Here is an 18,082-nt window from a genome sequence, read left to right as displayed (position 1 = left end):
ATACATCTACGGAGGAAAAATATAAAAAAAAACCCTCACCCACTAAAAAAAAAAAAAAAAAAAAAAAAAAAAAAAAAAAAACTAAAATGCGAGGAGGATTGCTTCCATTTGTATGTGTGCTCCCATGCTCTATGACTGGGCAGAAGACACATGCTGTACAGAAATGGCTCTTGGCACAGAAATCTGACTATACATAGATTTTATATTTATTACAAAGATGTAAAGTGCTCATAACTGTTACATTGTAACCATTCCTCGCTGCTCTCTGCTAAGCAGTGGTTAGCCAGTATTGCATGCAATAGTTTATAGGGAAATGGTCTGATGTACTAAACAAGGGTTAGGTAACCCTAGAGAGGAAGAATCTTCCTACAACATGGAGGAAATCGACAATCACCAGGGTGCAACGCACTTTTTAGATAACCTAGGAAAGCCCCCGGTAAAAAGTAAAGTAGAAGTGAAGTGCTCCGGGGTCAGTAGTAAAAAATACAGGATCCGGGGTCAGTAGTAAGAAATACAAGATGCGGGGTCAGTAGTAAGAAATGCAAGATCCGGGGTCAGTAGTAAGAAATGCAAGATCCGGGGTCAGTAGTAAGAAATACAAGATGCGGGGTCAGTAGTAAGAAATACAAGATCCGGGGTCAGTAGTAAGAAATACAGGATCCGGGGTCAGTAGTAAGAAATACAGGATCCGGGGTCAGTAGTAAGAAATACAAGATCCGGGGTCAGTAGTAAGAAATACAAGATCCGGGGTCAGTAGTAAGAAATACAAGATGCGGGGTCAGTAGTAAGAAATACAAGATGCGGGGTCAGTAGTAAGAAATACAAGATGCGGGGTCAGTAGTAAGAAATACAAGATGCGGGGTCAGTAGTAAGAAATACAAGATCCGGGGTCAGTAGTAAGAAATACAAGATCTGGGGTCAGGCCCAAAGTTAGCACAGCCGGGATAGAGATGTAACATTTCTGGAAATTTTAAAGCAATGGGGAAAAAAAATGCTTGCTTGCCTGTTTTGTTTGGAAAAATGGAAATTTTCGGAAAACTTAAAAAGAAAAAATTTAGTGTGGAGTAGTTTTACCAACCTGAAAGCCATTTTGTTACACTTGGTTTTCACTGTTTTTTCTTTTGTGTGCTTTGTACTTGCCCTGTGTGGGAGGAGGAGGACCGGAGGAAGAAGTGTAGACAGCAAAAGAGCAGAAGACCGGAGAGGAGAAGAAAAGAAGAGGACAGCAGAAGAGGGGACAGCAAAAGAGCAGAAGACCCCGGAGAGAACACAAGAAGAGCGGACAGCAGAAGACCCCGGAGAGGAGAAGACAAGAAGAGCCGGATGAAGATTTTTAATAAACTTTCCAAAACGTCTCCTGTCGTTATTTCCATACACTGCCTTTTATGTGGTGAATGAGTAGGGGTACAGTGTACCCCATACCCATTTCACATAGGGAGGGGGTCCGGGACCTGGGGGGCCCCCCTTGTTAAAGGGGGCTTCCAGATTCCGATGAGCCCCCTGCCCGCAGACCCCCACAACCACCGGCCAGGGTTGTGGGGATGAGGCCCTTGTCCTCATCAACATGGGGGCAAGGTGCTTTGAGGTGGGGGGTGCAGAGCTCCCCCCTGCCCCAAAGCACCAACACCCCCACATGTTGAGGGCATGTGGCCTGGTGTGGTCCAGGGGGGGTGGGGCCGCTCGCTCGTCCCCTCCCCTTTCCTGGCCTGCCGGGCTGCATGCTCGGATAAGGGTCTGGTATGGATTTTGGGGGGGACCCCACGCCGTTTTTTCGGCGTGGGGCTACCCTCAAATTCCATACCGGACCCGAAGGGCCTGGTTTGGAACTTGGGGGGGACCCCCACGCAGTTTTTTTCCCATTTTTGGTGTGGAGTTCCCCCTCAACATTCTCACAGTGCAGGTCGCGCCGCAAGTCGGATCCGACTTGCGGTGCGACTTCTATTCAAATCAATAGGCACCCATAGGGAACCATTGATTTTGAATGGAGGCAGAAAAACGCTGCTAAAAGCAACGTGGCCAAACGTGCAATAACGCTAATGGAAAAAGCTACTGAAAGCACGTTTAACAGCTGCTTTTTCCCGGCGTCAGAAATAGCTTTGCAGGACGTTTGTTCTAACGTCCCGTGTACATGGAGCCTTAAACCTACGTTTAAAATAAAAGTGTAGCATATTCAGTTAATAAACTAAACTTACTTTTTAAAAGGTTATTTATTTTTACTACAAATGGAATAAAAAGAACTGTATTGCATATTTTCTGGGAGGCCGTGGTTTGCAACACTTCCTTCCTAGAAGATGCGGCTGGTGAAAAAACACCTTGTGATCCTACCAGCATGTCTTTGACATGCTGGTAGGTTAATTAAAAAAGAAAAAAAAAAAAAAAAAAACACCTTGCGATGATCCAGAAGCAGCAGAAAGTGTTTCTGGAATGAGAACTCTGGAGGGAAAAGCGCCTCACACTTTCACTCCATAAAGTATTTTTTAATGTCCTTAGGGCACCTCTGGCATGTCAGGCCGTGATTTGTCACCCTTGTAGTATTTGTAAAAATGTTTCTTCTCACAAGATTTTCAAATTGCAGCTTTGCTCTCACCAGAAATTGCACTGTGGGAATGTTTCAAAACTCTAGATATTGGTCTCACCATTTTACTTAGGAGGAGGAAAAAAAAGCCAATTTATGAAAAACATTATGCTGTGATGGTAGAAAATATTCATAGGAATCATTTAAAGGTTATAAAGATAAGCTAATTTGTTAGACAAATGTATCACCCCCAAAAACAACAAAAAGAAAGAAGGGCGCACCGACTTTGTGCATTACCACTAAAAAGGTTTATTAAAATCCGAAGACAACATGCATTGTACTCCCAAACCAATGATGATTGCGCACATAGAACACAGTCCCAAAATAGAACCGGTCGTCTCCAAAATGGCCAGGGAGCCCCTGTACTGGATGACGTGCTGGTGTCCGCAAATGTCCGGCTGGGCTGACCGTTTCGAGGGAGAACCCTCTTCCTCAAAACAAAGCAGCACACTTTGGCTCTGAGGAAGAGGGTTCTCCCTCGAAACGCATCAGCCCAGCCAGACATTTGGGGACACCAGCACGTCATCCAGTACAGGGGCTCCCTGGCCATTTTGGAGACGACCGGTTCTATTTTGGGACTGTGTTCTATGTGCGCAATCATCATTGGTTTGGGAGTACAATGCATGTTGTCTTCGGATTTTAATAAACCTTTTTAGTGGTAATGCACAAAGTCGGTGCGCCCTTCTTTCATTTTGTGGTTGTTTTTCCATGTATTTTAGATACCCTTGGTCCTAAGGGGGCAGCAAGACCATAGTGGTGCATGCAAAGACCATATAAGAACACTTATCCTTTGTTACATACCACCCGAGCACAGGAGAATTTTTGTTTGCTGTTAAATGCATCACCCCACCTGTCAACTAAGGCCTGAGAGGCTACTGTATCCCAACAAACCACCAACTGTAGGTGGTACAAGATGGAGTTCACAAGCAAAGTAAACTTGAGCCTTTCCCCTGCCAGTAACAAAGAGATGGCCCCCTGCCCCCATCCATAACTGGCCTTCACAGCATGAATGGGGGCAGGGGCCAGCTCTTTGTTACTGGTGTAAATATTAGTGAGGGGACACACTGGACACCTTTGCTGCCATTGTTCTATGTGCTGGGTGTCCAGGGGTGCCCCTGCACCTTTAACATGTCTAACAGCATGTGTTAAAAACAGGGGTTTACCTAGCACACATTTGCAAACGCATGCGTAAGCTGCAAGACCCCTTCACAGCACCCTGTATTACCTGCAGTCCTAATCCTTCTAAATTTATGAGAGTGTCCACAGTGGGAGCACATGCATCCTAATGGATAGATAAGGGGCAGGTGGGCCAGGAGGTAGCCCAATCCTCTTTAAAATGATTGTAAAGGTTCATGTTATACTTCCCTGCTCTATGTAAGGGTTTTGCACAGAGCAGCCCCGATCCTCCTTTTCTGGGGTGCCCCAGCCGCGCTCCTGGCTCCTCCTCTGCACTGGGTGCCCCCACAGAGAGATGCTTTCCTGAGGGACCCATGAGAGGGCGCTCACGAGTCCCACTGCTGCGTTCATTGACACAGACAGCAGGACTCAACCTCACCCCCCACTCTCGTGTCACTGGATTTGACTGACAGCAGTGGGAGCCAATGGCTCCTGCTTCTATCAATCTATTCAATGAGGATGTGAGACAGCGGATGGAGCCGCTGGGCTCGTGCTCGTCACTGGAAGGTTCGGGTTCAGGTAGGACTAATGGGGGGTCTGGGGCACAACTGCAACTAAGAAGGTCTTTCACCTTAATGCATTCTATGCTTTGAGACTTTACAACTCCTTTAAAGGTGCAGGGGCACCCCTGGACAACCAGTACATAGAACAGGGGTGGGGAACCTATGTCCCGGGGGCCGTATGCGGCCCTCAAAGTCATTTGGTCCGGCCCCCCGTGCAGCTGAGTGTGTCTCTCAGCTGATCTGTCAGAACGGAGCCAATGCTTCCTGTATAGTTCCGTACCAGCCTGAGCCACCAGTACCAGCCAGCAGTACCCACAGCACAGTACAAGCCAGCAGTACCAGCCTGAGCCAGCAGTACCCACAGCAGTACCAGCCAGCTGTACCCACCAGCAGTACCAGCCAGCTGTACCCACCAGCAGTACCCGCCAGCAGTTCTTTTCAAAAATTACCACCACAAAGTCGACTGCGCTCCAGACTGATTGACGCAAACCTGGAAATCCAGTTGCGAGTAGCAACATCATCAATACCAGCTAACATCACACACCTTACCAAAGAGAAGCAGTTGCAGCCATTACATTAAGGTGAGTTAATTAAATTTTTGATCAAATAGAACAAGCACATTAAGTTTATAATTTTGTACAGCCCCCGAATGATTTTATAAATACCCAAATGGCCCTTGGCAGAAAAAAGGTTCCCCACCCCTGACATAGAACAATGGCAGCAAAGGTATCCAGTGTGTCCCCTCACCAATATTTACACCAGTAACAAAGAGATGGCCCCTGCCCCCCATCCATAACTGGCCTTCACAGCAAGGAGCACATGGAAGGGCAAACACATAAAAGACAAAACCAGAGAAAATTCCCAGTTCAACTCCCCCTCCAGTCTGCTTACCAATCGATCTAACCTGTCCAACACTATGCGTTAAAAACAGATTTAGTTAGCACATATTTGCAAACGCATTCATAAGCTGCAAGGCCCCTTCATGGTACCCTGTATTACTTGCAGTCCTAACCCTTCTAATTAAACCCCTGTTTTTAACGCATACTGTTGGACAAGTTAATTCGGTTGGTAAGCAGACTGGATGGTAAATTAAGCTGGGAATTTTCTCTGGTTTTGTCTTTCCCCTACTATGTCCCCTAGTGGCAGAAATGCATATTTCTCTTGTTTGAGAACTATATTGAGAAGTACAGTGTTACTTGAACTGTATTCCAGGATTTGCTTGTCTTCAGCTGAGAGAACTTGTAATAATTTAAGACTTAACATACACATACAGATTATGTTCTATAGTTTGAATACCATGTTATGGATATAAATCATTTTAAAAGAACATACTCTACACTCCTATTTTTTCCCCCAGATAAATACAAAAAATGTCTTGTATTTTTTCCCCAGGCCTTCCCATCTTTACACAGGGTTCAGGAGCAAGTAGCACAGAATGAACGGGTCAGACGCCAGAAGCACAGGGATCAGGCATAGGTAGTGCAGAGGTCAAGCATAAGTAGCGCAAAGCGCAAGGGTCAAAAGCAAGTAACACAGCGTGCAGAGGTCATTAGTTTGTAACATAGCGCTGCTATCAGTGTGCAGGGGTCAGGATTAGGTAATGCAGAGTTTAGAGGCCTATGTAATAATACACAGCGAAGAGGTTTGTAGTATGTGACACAGTGCAAAGGCCAGGAGAAACACACATCTCCCCCACTACAATCAAAAGTCCTCCTTTCCAGCATAAACATCTACAACCCCCCCCCCCCCCAAAGCTAAAATCACTCTCAGCACAAATTGCCCTCCATGTAAAATTCACTCACCAGAAAGAGGCAGCGGGCAGGGTTGGGAGCTGGTGGCTGGCACGGCGGGGTCCTAATGTACCAGTCACATGGCTGCAATCAAGGCATAGATCATGCTGGGCCTGTTGCCAACTCTTGCACTAAACAGATAAGGAAATATATATGCTGATCAGCGGCTGCAGCCGATTGGATGTAGTCACTGATTACTGTAAAAATTTGCAACATGTTATTTCAAAAGAACAATCAAACTTTATTAAAGCGAAAGAACCCACACACCAATCGAAGGTCAGTCGCTCCCCTGCTGAACCGGCCAATCGGTGTATGGCTAGACTTATTCCCCAAATGTAAATTATAATGCGGCTATAAATGCAGAATCAGGACAAATCCCTATATGATGACATCACGCATTTTATGGGATTAAATTGCTATCAGTGAATAATTGACATAAAATTAGAGATACAAGAAACTTGCTATAGATTAATTATATATCTGATAACACAATATATGGTAATGAATGGAGGACCTCTCCCTTTGAAAACATTATTCATCAACTGCGTAATCTAAATTATGAGGTCAAAGATGGCTCCTATGGAGCAGATTCCTCCCATGGAGAGAACTGGCTTGAAACAAATCTCCCTGCTGGGGACACAAAGTAATATCAACCCGACAAAGACTTCAACCCTTCCCTATTCCATCCCAAACTTAACCACTTGCCCTCTGAAACATTTACCTCCTTCAAGACCAGGTTATTTTTTTGCTATACGACACTGCGTTAATTTAACTGGCAATTGCGCGGTCGTGCGACGCTGTACCCAAATAAAATTTATGTCCTTTTTTCCCCACAAATAGAGCTTTCTTTTGGTGGTATTTGATCATCTCTGGAGGTTTGTATTTTTTGCGTTTTAAAACAAAAAATAAAGACCAACAATTTTGGAAAAAGAAAAAAACAATATTAAAATTAAAATATTGAATATTATTAGTAATACTTTCTGCTATAAAACACATCCAATAAAAAAAATCTAATTTCTTCATAAATATTGGCCAATATGTATTTTGCTACATATTTTTGGTAAAAAAAAAAAAAAAAAAATCACAATAAGCGTATATTGATTGGTTTTGGGAAAACTTATCGCCTCTACAAATTAGTGGGATAGATTATATATATATATATATATATATATATATATATATATATATATATATATATATATATATATATATATATATATATAAAAATGGGATAGTGGGATATATTATATATTTATTTTTATTTTTTAAATTAGTAATGGCAGCGATCAGCGACTCATAGCAGGACTGCCATATTGCGGCAAACAGTCCGACACTGACACTTTTTGGGGGACCAGTGACACAAATACAGTGACCAGTGCTAAAAATATGTATGGTCACTGTACTAATGACACTTGCTGGGAAGGGATTAACATTAGAGGTCATCAAAGGGTCAACTGTGTGCCTAGCCAGTGTTTGTGTACTGTGTGGGAGGTGCTTTAACTAGGGGAAGGCATTGATTAATGTCCCTGCTTTGTAGGAATAGAGGATCCATGCCTTCCCTACTAACAAAATGGTGATCTGCCTTCTGCAAGAGCCATTCTCCCTCCATACTGAAGGATCAGCGGGTGCCAGGGACATTGAGTCCGCAGTACCCACCGATCCGCTTCCGCTGTGTATAATCACAGTGCGAGTGGATCTGTAATTAGGTTTCATGTAAGGTGCAGCATTATGTGTCATTGTAACACTTCCTGGTATTTATTACCTCTCACAGAGATCACAGTACTCCCCAGACAATGCCTTCATCCACTCTTCTTTCCAGAAGGATGGCACCATCTTTGTTAGGGCCTCATCCAGGGTCACCATCTAATTCCTGAATTGAGATGTCAGCTCAGAGAGAGGACACAATCTTGCATATTCTGGCACCTTTCTTGGGTGTATTCACAAATGTCTGACACAGATCGGCTCCTGATTCAGCCTTTTACACCGCATTCACACTAAAGTGGCACGACTTAGGGGGCGACCTGTGAAGTCGCGTGCAGCGCGACTTCTGCGCGACTTGCACAGACTTCATAAAATGAATGTCTAAGCAGGTCGCTCTAGGTCGCCCCGAAGTAGTACAGGACCCTTTTTCTAAGTCGGAGCGACTTGTGTCGCTCCTATTAGAACCGTTCCTGTACTACACAATGGCCCGCGACGGTCCGCAATTTGTCAGGCTGACAAGTCGTATTAGTGTGAATGGACTCTTAAAGTTACAATGCAATCACTGGGGGTGCGGAGATTTAGGAAATGCTTCCTCCTGCCTGCAGCAGACTGATGACATCATCTCAGCCTAGGCAAAGTCACAGGACTGGAGATCAAGGCCAGTTGTTTAGTAAATAAAGTGGAGCTCCACCCAAAGGGGGAAGCTCCGCTTGTTTGCATCCCCTCCCCCCCTCCGCTGCCATATTAGACACCTTTCGGTGGGGAGCAGGTACCCGTTTTTGACAGGTACCCATCTTGACTTCCCAGGGACCTTGACCGGAGGTTCGGCCTCCCTCCTTCCATCTCCGCTGGGCCATTCAGAAAGTGCAGCGCACTTCACGCATGCGCAGTAGGGAACCGGCTGTGAAGCTGCAAGGTTTCACTGCCGGTTTCACTTACAAGGAATGGCGGCAGCAGCACCCGAGAGCTGATTGATAAATTATCTGGGGTGCCGACATCGCAGGATCCCTGGACAGGAAAAAGTGTCCCAATATTAAAAGTCAGCAGCTACAGTATTTTTAGCTGCTGACTTCACATTTTTTGGTGGAGGGCCTGGAGCTCCGCTTTAAAGGGCGTGTTGTTGTATAATGCGACTGCTCAGGAATTTATTCATACTGACTTGGAATGTTTTACTAAAAGCTCCACTTTAATAAAGCATTGGTAGAACAAACGATTACTATATTTCAATATTTTCTATTACTTCCAGAACTGCCCTCTACTACCGTCACCCCTCCCCCACCCTCTGCTGTGATTGGGATACAATGTATCAGTGCAGGCAATCAGCATAATAATGTGAGAGGTGATTACAATGTAACTAACAACCTACATAATGTCCACAATGTGGCCGCAGGCCAATTCTATAGTTAATATTTAGATGAATATATAGCTCTGTGCCGCAGAAATAATCACCGGTATTTACACACAGAAAAACTTTGAACGGCGTAATCTGAGTACTGATAACGGCTCTGCTGCGCCCTCCTGTCTGGCAGCCGCTACAGAGCCACTCTTATCGAAATAAAGTATAGGATTTCAAGGGCAAAAAGACACAGCAGGAGCCATCCCTCAATGTGTCCAAGTTAGAGCTGAACTTCGGGATCAGTAAATCTTGTCTAAATCCATCCATCATGTGTATTCTTCCTGAATCTCGGTGTGCTTTGTGTATTTCTTCCAGATCTGTGCAGTAATTCAGTGTGAGACTTCCTGTAATAAAGACCGCTCACTGCTGCTCTCTATCCTTGTGCAGGGTGGCTGGTCTCGTCTCCACCCCCTACAGTCGGAAACCGGTAGTGGGTGGAGCCTGCTGGGCCCCTCCCACAGCTCTGCTCTCCACACAGGCTATGTACAGCATAGTGAGGATGTCACCGTTACAAAGTTGTTCTGGGTTTGTAAAAGCATTTATTGACCAAAAAAAGCAGGATTATTTTGTGGCTATGCTGGGTGTAATTCTCAGTATCTGTTCTTATTCTCGATGTATGGACTTTGCACAGCACTACTTCTCTTATCCTGTATGCTGGGTGTAATTCTCAGTATCTGCTCCTATTCTGTATGTATGGACTCTGCACAGTACCACTTCTCTTGCCCTGTAATGCTGGGTGTAATTCTCAGTATCTGTTTTTATTCTGTATGTATGCACTCTGCACAGTACTACTTCTCTTGTCCTGTATGCTGGGTGTAATTCTCAGTATATGTTCTTATTCTCTAAATAGAGTCTCTGCACAGTACAACTTCTTTTGTCCTGTATGCTGGGTGTCATTATCAGTATCTGTTCTTATTCTGTATGTATGGACTCTGCACAGTACCACTTCTCTCATCATGTATGCTGGGTGTAATTCTCAGTATTTGTTCTTATTCTGTATGTATGGACTCTGCACAGTACTACTTCTCTTGTCCTGTATGCTGGGTGTAATTCTCAGTATCTGTTCTTATTCTGTAAGTATGGACTCTGCACAGTACCACTTCTCTTGTCCTGTATGCCGGGTGTAATTCTCAGTATCTGTCCTTATTCTGTATATTTGGCCTTTGCACAGTACCACTTCTCTTGTCCTGTATGCTGGGTGTAATTCTCAGTATCTGTTCCTATTCTGTATGTATGGACTCTGCACAGTACTACTTCTCTCGTCCTGTATGCCAGGTGTAGTTCTCAGTATCTGTTCTTATTCTCTAAATAGAGACTCTGCACAGTACCACTTCTCCTGTCCTGTATGCTGGGTGTAATTCTCAGTATCTGTCATTCTGTATGTATGGACTCTGCACAGCACCACAGTCAGCATTTTTCTTCCTCCAAACATGGTGAGGCGAGTTAATGCCAAAGAGCTCAATTTTGGTCTCATCTGATCACAGCACTTTCTCCCAATCCTTCTCTGAATCATTTAGATGTTGATTGGCATGACTGTACATGTGCCTTCTAAAGAAGGGGGACTCGCCATGTTTGGAGGAAGAAGAATGCTTACTAGGACCCCAAGAACACCATCCCTACATTAAAGCACGGAGGTGGAAACATTATGCTTTGGGGCTGTTTCTTTGCTAAAGGTACAGACCAACTTTACCCCATTGGACGGGGCCATGTATTGTAAAATCTTGGATGAGAACCTTCTTCCTTCAGTCAGAACACTGAAGATGGGTCATGGATGGGTCTTCCAGCATGGCAATGACCCAAAACATACCACCAAGGCAGCAAAGGAGTGGCTCAAGAAGAAGCACATTAAAGTCATGATGTGCGGATCATCTTTCTACACATGGTATGGACTAGCCATTCTACAGACCTTAATCCCATAGGAAATTTATTGAGGTAGCTGAAACTTCGAGTTGCCAAGCGACCGCTAAGAAACCTTAAGGATTTAGAGATCTGTAAAGAAGAGTGAGCCGAAATCCCTCCTGAGATGTGTGCAAACCTGGTCACTAACCAAGAAAGGTCTGACCTCTGTGCTCGCCAACAAGCGTTTCTCCACCAACTACTAAATCCTTTTTTGCTTGGGGATCAAATACTTATTTCACTCACGTTACTCAAGTTATAAGATTTGTATCATGTGTTTTTTCTAGATTTCTGATTGATATTCTGTCTCTAACATTTAAAATACACCTATGATAAAAATAATAATAATAATAATAATAATAATAATATATACCCTTCATTTATTTGTATGTAGGCAAACTTACAAAATCTGCAGGGGGTCAAATAATTATTTTCCCCACTGTATATGGACTCTGCACAGTACCACTTCTCTTGTCCTGTATGCAGGGTGTAATTCTCAGTATCTGTTCTTATTCTGTATGTATTCTGCACAGTACCACTTCTCTTTTATTGTATGTTGGGTCTAGTTCTGAGTATCTGTTCTTATTCTATATGTATGGACTCTGCACAGTACCACTTCTCCTGTCCTGTATGCTGGGTGTAATTCTTAGTATCTGTTCTTATTCTGTATGTATGGACTCTGCACAGTACCACTTCCCTTGTCCTGTATGTTGGGTGTAATTCTCAGTATCTGTTCTTGTTCTGTATGTATGGACTCCGCACAGTACCACTTCTCTTTTATTGTATGTTGGGTCTAGTTCTGAGTATCTGTTCTTATTCTGTATGTATGGACTCTGCACAGTACTACTTCTCTTGTCCTGTATTCCAGGTGTAATTCTCAGTATCTGTTCTTATTCTGTATGTATGGACTCTGCACAGTACCACTTCTCTTGTCCTGTATGCTGGGTGTAATTCTCAGTATCTGTTCTTATTCTGTATGTATGGACTCTGCACAGTACCACTTCTCCTGTCCTGTATGCTGGGTGTAATTCTTAGTATCTGTTCTTATTCTGTATGTATGGACTCTGCACAGTATCACTTCCCTTGTCCTGTATGCTGGGTGTAATTCTCAGTATCGGTTCTTATTCTGTATGTATGGACTCTGCACAGTACCACTTCTCTTGTCCTGTATGCTGGGTGTAATTCTCAGTATCTGTTCTTATTCTGTATGTATGGACTCTGCACAGTACCACTTCTCCTGTCCTGTATGCTGGATGTAATCCTCAGTATCTGTTCTTATTCTATATGTATGGACTCTGCACAGTACCACTTCCCTTGTCCTGTATGCTGGGTTTAATTCTCAGTATCTGTTCTTGTTCTGTATGTATGGACTCCGCACAGTACCACTTCTCTTTTATTGTATGTTGGGTCTAGTTCTGAGTATCTGTTCTTATTCTATATGTATGGACTCTGCACAGTACTACTTCTCTTGTCCTGTATGCCGGGTGTAATTCTCAGTATCTGTTCTTATCCTGTATGTATGGACTCTGCACAGTATCACTTCTCTTGTCCTGTATGCCGGGTGTCATTCTCAGTATCTGTTCTTATTCTATGTATGGACTCTGCACAGTACCACTTCTCTTGTCCAGTATGCTGGGTGTAATTCTCAGTATCTGTTCTTATTCTGTATGTATGGGCTCTGCACAGTACCACTTCTCTTGTCCTGTATGCTGGGTGTAATTCTCAGTATCTGTTCTTATTCTGTATGTATGGACTCTGCACAGTACCACTTCTCTTGTCCAGTATGCTGGGTTTAATTCTCAGTATCGGTTCTTATTCTGTATGTATTCTGCACAGTACCACTTCTCTTGTCCTGTATGCTGGGTGTAATTCTCAGTATCGGTTCTTATTCTGTATGTATGGACTCTGCACAGTACCACTTCTCCTGTCCTGTATGCTGGGTGTAATTCTCAGTAACTGTTCCTATTCTGTATGTATGGACTCTGCACAGTACCACTTCTCCTGTCCTGTATGCTGGGTGTAATTCTCAGTAACTGTTCCTATTCTGTATGCATGGACTCTGCACAGTACAACTTCTATTGTCCTGTATTCCAGGTGTAATTCTCAGTATCGGTTCTTATTCTGTATGTATGGACTCTGCACAGCACTACTTCTCTTGTCCTGTATGCTGGGTGTAATTCTCAGTATCTGTTCTTATTCTGTATGTATGGACTCTGCACAGTACTACTTCCTACCTCACCTCCCAATTATCAATAAATATAAATATTGTATAGGAATCGGCTCTCACAAGCACACACCTGGCTCACCATTCACAGCAGTATCCCATTAAATATACATTAATATCGTATGATTATACCATGCACAGTGATTGGTCGGTGGCAGTTTCTATACAGCACACACAGAGCAGACTCTCCAATCAGATCTCAGGAAGATTTGATATCATAATAGAAATGCAGAGAATGATAGAGAACAGAGGGGAGATGGTAGAGGTGCCGGGATTCATCTAGTAGATTCTATAGGATAATAACTCTGGGGTGGATACCATGGAAGAACTTCTATATACAATGTATCTCCTGCAGCACACCGGGATCCATACAAGAAATCTTCTATAGGATGTCATTATAGAACACGCAGCGCTCTACAGGAGATTTTTTAGAATAGGATGATGATATACAACACAGTCATCTGCCATGGCGTCTATATAATCAATACGGCTCTACACTACTTAACAGTTTTATATAACACGGCTCTCTACAGCACCCAGGGATTGATCAGTAATCTATCCTATAGGATAATATGTACACACCTAGTGATTGATCAGTAATAGATTCTATATATTATATATGTACACAATGAGTGATTGATTCTATATGATTCATCTGTACACCCCCAATGATTGATCAGTGATAGATCCTATATAATATACATATATACTGTACATGCTTAACCACTTGCCGACTGCCGCACGACTAATTACGTCGGCAGTCAGCCCCTCACAGGCAGAGCGACGTAGGGCTACGTCGCTGGCCTGTAAGGGTTTTGGGAGCAAGCAAGCACCGCCGGATGCGCGCTCCTGCTCGGTCACGGTGTCCGCCGGTCACTCGCGATCGTCCGTGACAGCGGGAGAAAGGCAGACGGGTAGTGTAAACAAAGCTGCCTGTCAGTCTCCCCTGTGTAAGAATGGAAATCATACGGTTCTACTATGTAGGACCGTTGATCACTGTTCTTACACATCAAGCCACAGCCAATCACAGTTAGAAAAACGCCCCTAGGGACACACTTAACCCCTCCCTCTAAAAAAAGTTAACCCCTTCACTGCCAGTGTCATTTTTACAATTAAGCCCCGTACACACGTACCGATCGTCGGCCGACCGATCGGCCGTCTTTTGTCCCCGGGCTGTCCTGTCCGCTGAAAAGTGCAAAAGACTGCACACTAATTTTGTCCGCCGACTGCAGAAGTGATGTCATGTGATGGTTAACTTTCCCTGTGTTTTTTTCTTTTCTGAGCATGCCCAGTCTTGCAAATCTGCTGTCTGTCGGCCCGAATTCTGTACTGACTGGCGAACAATCGGCCGTTCTGGTGTCGGCCTACAAATATTTTAATGCTTGCACGACAGATTGTGTTCGGCCAAAAGTGCGCTGTCGGCTGTCGGAAGCATCATACTAACAAGCCTACAATCGGCCGATCGGTCGTCGGCCGAATCTTTTCGGCCGACAATCGGTACGTGTGTACGGGCCTTAACAGTGCATATGTATAGCACTGCAGTAATGTCCCCAAAAGTGTCAAAAATTGCAGTCAAGGGTCCGATCTGTCCGCCGCAATGTCGCAGTCCCGCAAAAAAAAAAAAAATCGTAGATCGCCGCCATTACGCGTTAAAAAAAAACAACAAAAATCCTTCCCTTTGTTAGTAAACGCAATAACTTTTGCCCAAACCAATCAAAATAAGCTTTTTGCAATTTTTTTTACCAAACATATGTAGCATAAAACAAATTCGCCTAAAATGGTAAAAATTTTTGATTTTTACATTTTTTTTGGAGAATTTCATATAAAAAAATGTGAAAAATATTGTTGTTTTTGCAAAATTTACGCTCTTTTTTTGTTTATAGCGCATGATCAAAAAATCGCACAGGTGATCAAATACCACCAAAAGAAAGCTCTGTTTGTGGGAAAAAAAGGACGTCAAATTAGTTTAGGTACAGCGTCGCACGACCGCGCAATTGTCCGTTAATGTCACGCAGTGCCGAATCGCAAAATAGGCCCTGGTCAGGAAGGGAGTAAAATCTCCTGGGGCTTAAGTGGTTAAATGATTGATCGGTGACATAATATTCCAGAAAGACTATATGTACGCCCCTCAATGATTGATAAGTGATAGACTCTTTAGAACAATATAAATGTACACACATCAGTGATACGATTCTATATGATATATATGTACACACCTAGTGATTGATCAGTAATAGATTCCACTGTTGCACTGGTGCGCAGTCATGTTGGAACAGGAAGGGGCCGTCCCCAAATTGTTCCCACGAAGTTGGGAGCCTGAAGTTGTTTAAAATGTCTTGGTATGTTGACGCCTTAAGAGTTCCCTTCACTGGAACTAAGGGGCCAAACCCAACCCCTGAAAAAAAAAAAACCCACACCATAATTCCCCCTCCACCAAATGATTTGCACAAAGCAAGGTCCATAAAGACATGGATGAGCGAGTTTGGGGTGGAGGAACTTGACTGGCCTGCACAAAATCCTGACCTCAACCCGATAGAACACCTTTGGGATGAATTAGAGTGGAGACTGTGAGCCAGGCCTTTTATCCAACATCAGTGCCTGACCTCACAAATGGGCTTCTGGAAGAATGGTGAAACATTCCCATAGACACACTCCTAAACCTTGTGGACAGCCTTCCCAGAAGAGTTGAAGCTTTTATAGCTGCAAAGGGTGGGCCAACTCAATATTGAACCCTACAGACTAATGCCCCATACACACGTGCAGATTATCTGCAGACTTTTGTCTGCAGACTTACCTTTTCTATGTAGTGCAAGGGCCTGCCGGATTGCATACAAATTGAAAGTGTTTAGGTTTGACCTCATATTATATGGTTTTGGTAAATCTGCAGACAAAAGTCTTCAGATAATCTGATAGTGTGTACAGGGCATAAGACTGGGATGCCATCAAAGTTCATGTGTGTGTAAAGGCAGGCGTCCCAATACTTTTGGTAATGTAGTGTATATATGTACACTACACCCCTCAATAATTGATTAGTGATAGATTCTATATAATAAGTACGTACACCCCTCAATGATTGATGAATGTTAGATTCTATATGATATCTGCATGACCCCAGTGATCCTTTATGATATAATATTTGCACACACCCAGTAATTGCTCAGTGATCAATTTTATAGAAGATTTGTACAACCCTAATGGTTGATTCTGTAGAGTCAGGGTTCTTCAAACTATGGCCCTCCAGTTGTTCAGGAACTACAATTCCCATCATGCCTAGTCATGTCTGAATGTCAGAGCTTTACAATGCCTCATGGGATGTGTAGTTCTGCAACAGCTGGAGGGCCGTAGTTTGAGGATGCCTGCTATGTCTGTACACCCCCAGCGCTTAACTGATGAGTGATAGACTGTATATTATATCATCATCTATGTACACCACCAGTGAGTTATTCAATACAATATAAAATCTATAAACCCCCAGTGTTTGATCGGTGAGAGGTTCTATATACAGTATTATCTATGTACTGTATACCCCCAGTGATGTATTATATATATGATATGAAATGTATGTACACCCCTCAATGATTGATCAGTGACAGATTCTATATAACATCTGAATGGCTCCAGTGAGTAACCCTATATCACTGGTCTCCAAACCGTGGCCCATTGCTTGCCATTAATCAGCATTTGAGGCACTATTCCTCCCACTGACACCAATGATGGGCCACTATTCCTCCCACTGACACCAATGATGGGGCACTATTCCTCCCACTGACACCAATGATGGGCCACTATTCCTCCCACTGACACCAATGATGGGCCACTATTCCTCCCACTGACACCAATGATGGGCCACTATTCCCCCCACTGACACCAATGATGGGCCACTATTCCCCCCACTGACACCAATGATGGGCCACTATTCCCCCCACTGACACCAATGATGGGCCACTATTCCCCCCACTGACACCAATGATGGGCCACTATTCCCCCCACTGACACCAATGATGGGCCACTATTCCCCCCACTGACACCAATGATGGGCCACTATTCCCCCCACTGACACCAATGATGGGCCACTATTCCCCCCACTGACACCAATGATGGGCCACTATTCCTCCCACTGACACCAATGATGGGCCACTATTCCCCCCACTGACACCAATGATGGGCCACTATTCCCCCCACTGACACCAATGATGGGCCACTATTCCCCCCACTGACACCAATGATGGGCCACTATTCCCCCCACTGACACCAATGATGGGCCACTATTCCTCCCACTGACACCAATGATGGGCCACTATTCCCCCCACTGACACCAATGATGGGCCACTATTCCCCCCACTGACACCAATGATGGGCCACTATTCCCCCCACTGACACCAATGATGGGCCACTATTCCTCCCACTGACACCAATGATGGGCCACTATTCCTCCCACTGACACCAATAATGGGCCACTATTCCTCCCACTGACACCAATGATGGGCCACTATTCCCCCCACTGACAACAATGATGGGCCACTATTCCCCCCACTGACACCAATGATGGGCCACTATTCCTCCCACTGACACCAATGATTGGGCACTATTCCTCCCACTGACACCAATGATGGGATACTATTCCTCCCACTGACACCAATAATGGGCCACTATTCCTCCCACTGACACCAATGATGGGCCACTATTCCCCCCACTGACAACAATGATGGGCCACTATTCCCCCCACTGACACCAATGATGGGCCACTATTCCTCCCACTGACACCAATGATTGGGCACTATTCCTCCCACTGACACCAATGATGGGATACTATTCCTCCCA

General features: G+C 44.2%; 1 protein-coding gene across 2 annotated transcripts in view; it reads right to left on the bottom strand.

The window, feature by feature from the left end:
- Positions 1–18,082, bottom strand: part of ZDHHC7 (zDHHC palmitoyltransferase 7) — a 46,254-nt gene that overhangs the window by 24,615 nt on the left and 3,557 nt on the right. Inside the window, exon 2 of one of the 2 annotated variants that reach the window (XM_082270428.1) lies at positions 6,057–6,175. The exons of the other annotated variant lie outside the window; for it this stretch is intronic. The gene's annotated coding sequence lies outside the window, so the exon portion shown is untranslated. The remainder of the gene's footprint in view (positions 1–6,056; positions 6,176–18,082) is intronic. 2 annotated transcript variants of the gene reach the window in all.

The sequence above is a fragment of the Pelophylax lessonae genome (genome assembly GCF_965119305.1).
Source record: "Pelophylax lessonae genome assembly, chromosome: 10".
Taxonomy (NCBI): Eukaryota; Metazoa; Chordata; class Amphibia; order Anura; family Ranidae; genus Pelophylax; species Pelophylax lessonae.
This window is presented reverse-complemented; position numbering and strand designations above follow the sequence as displayed.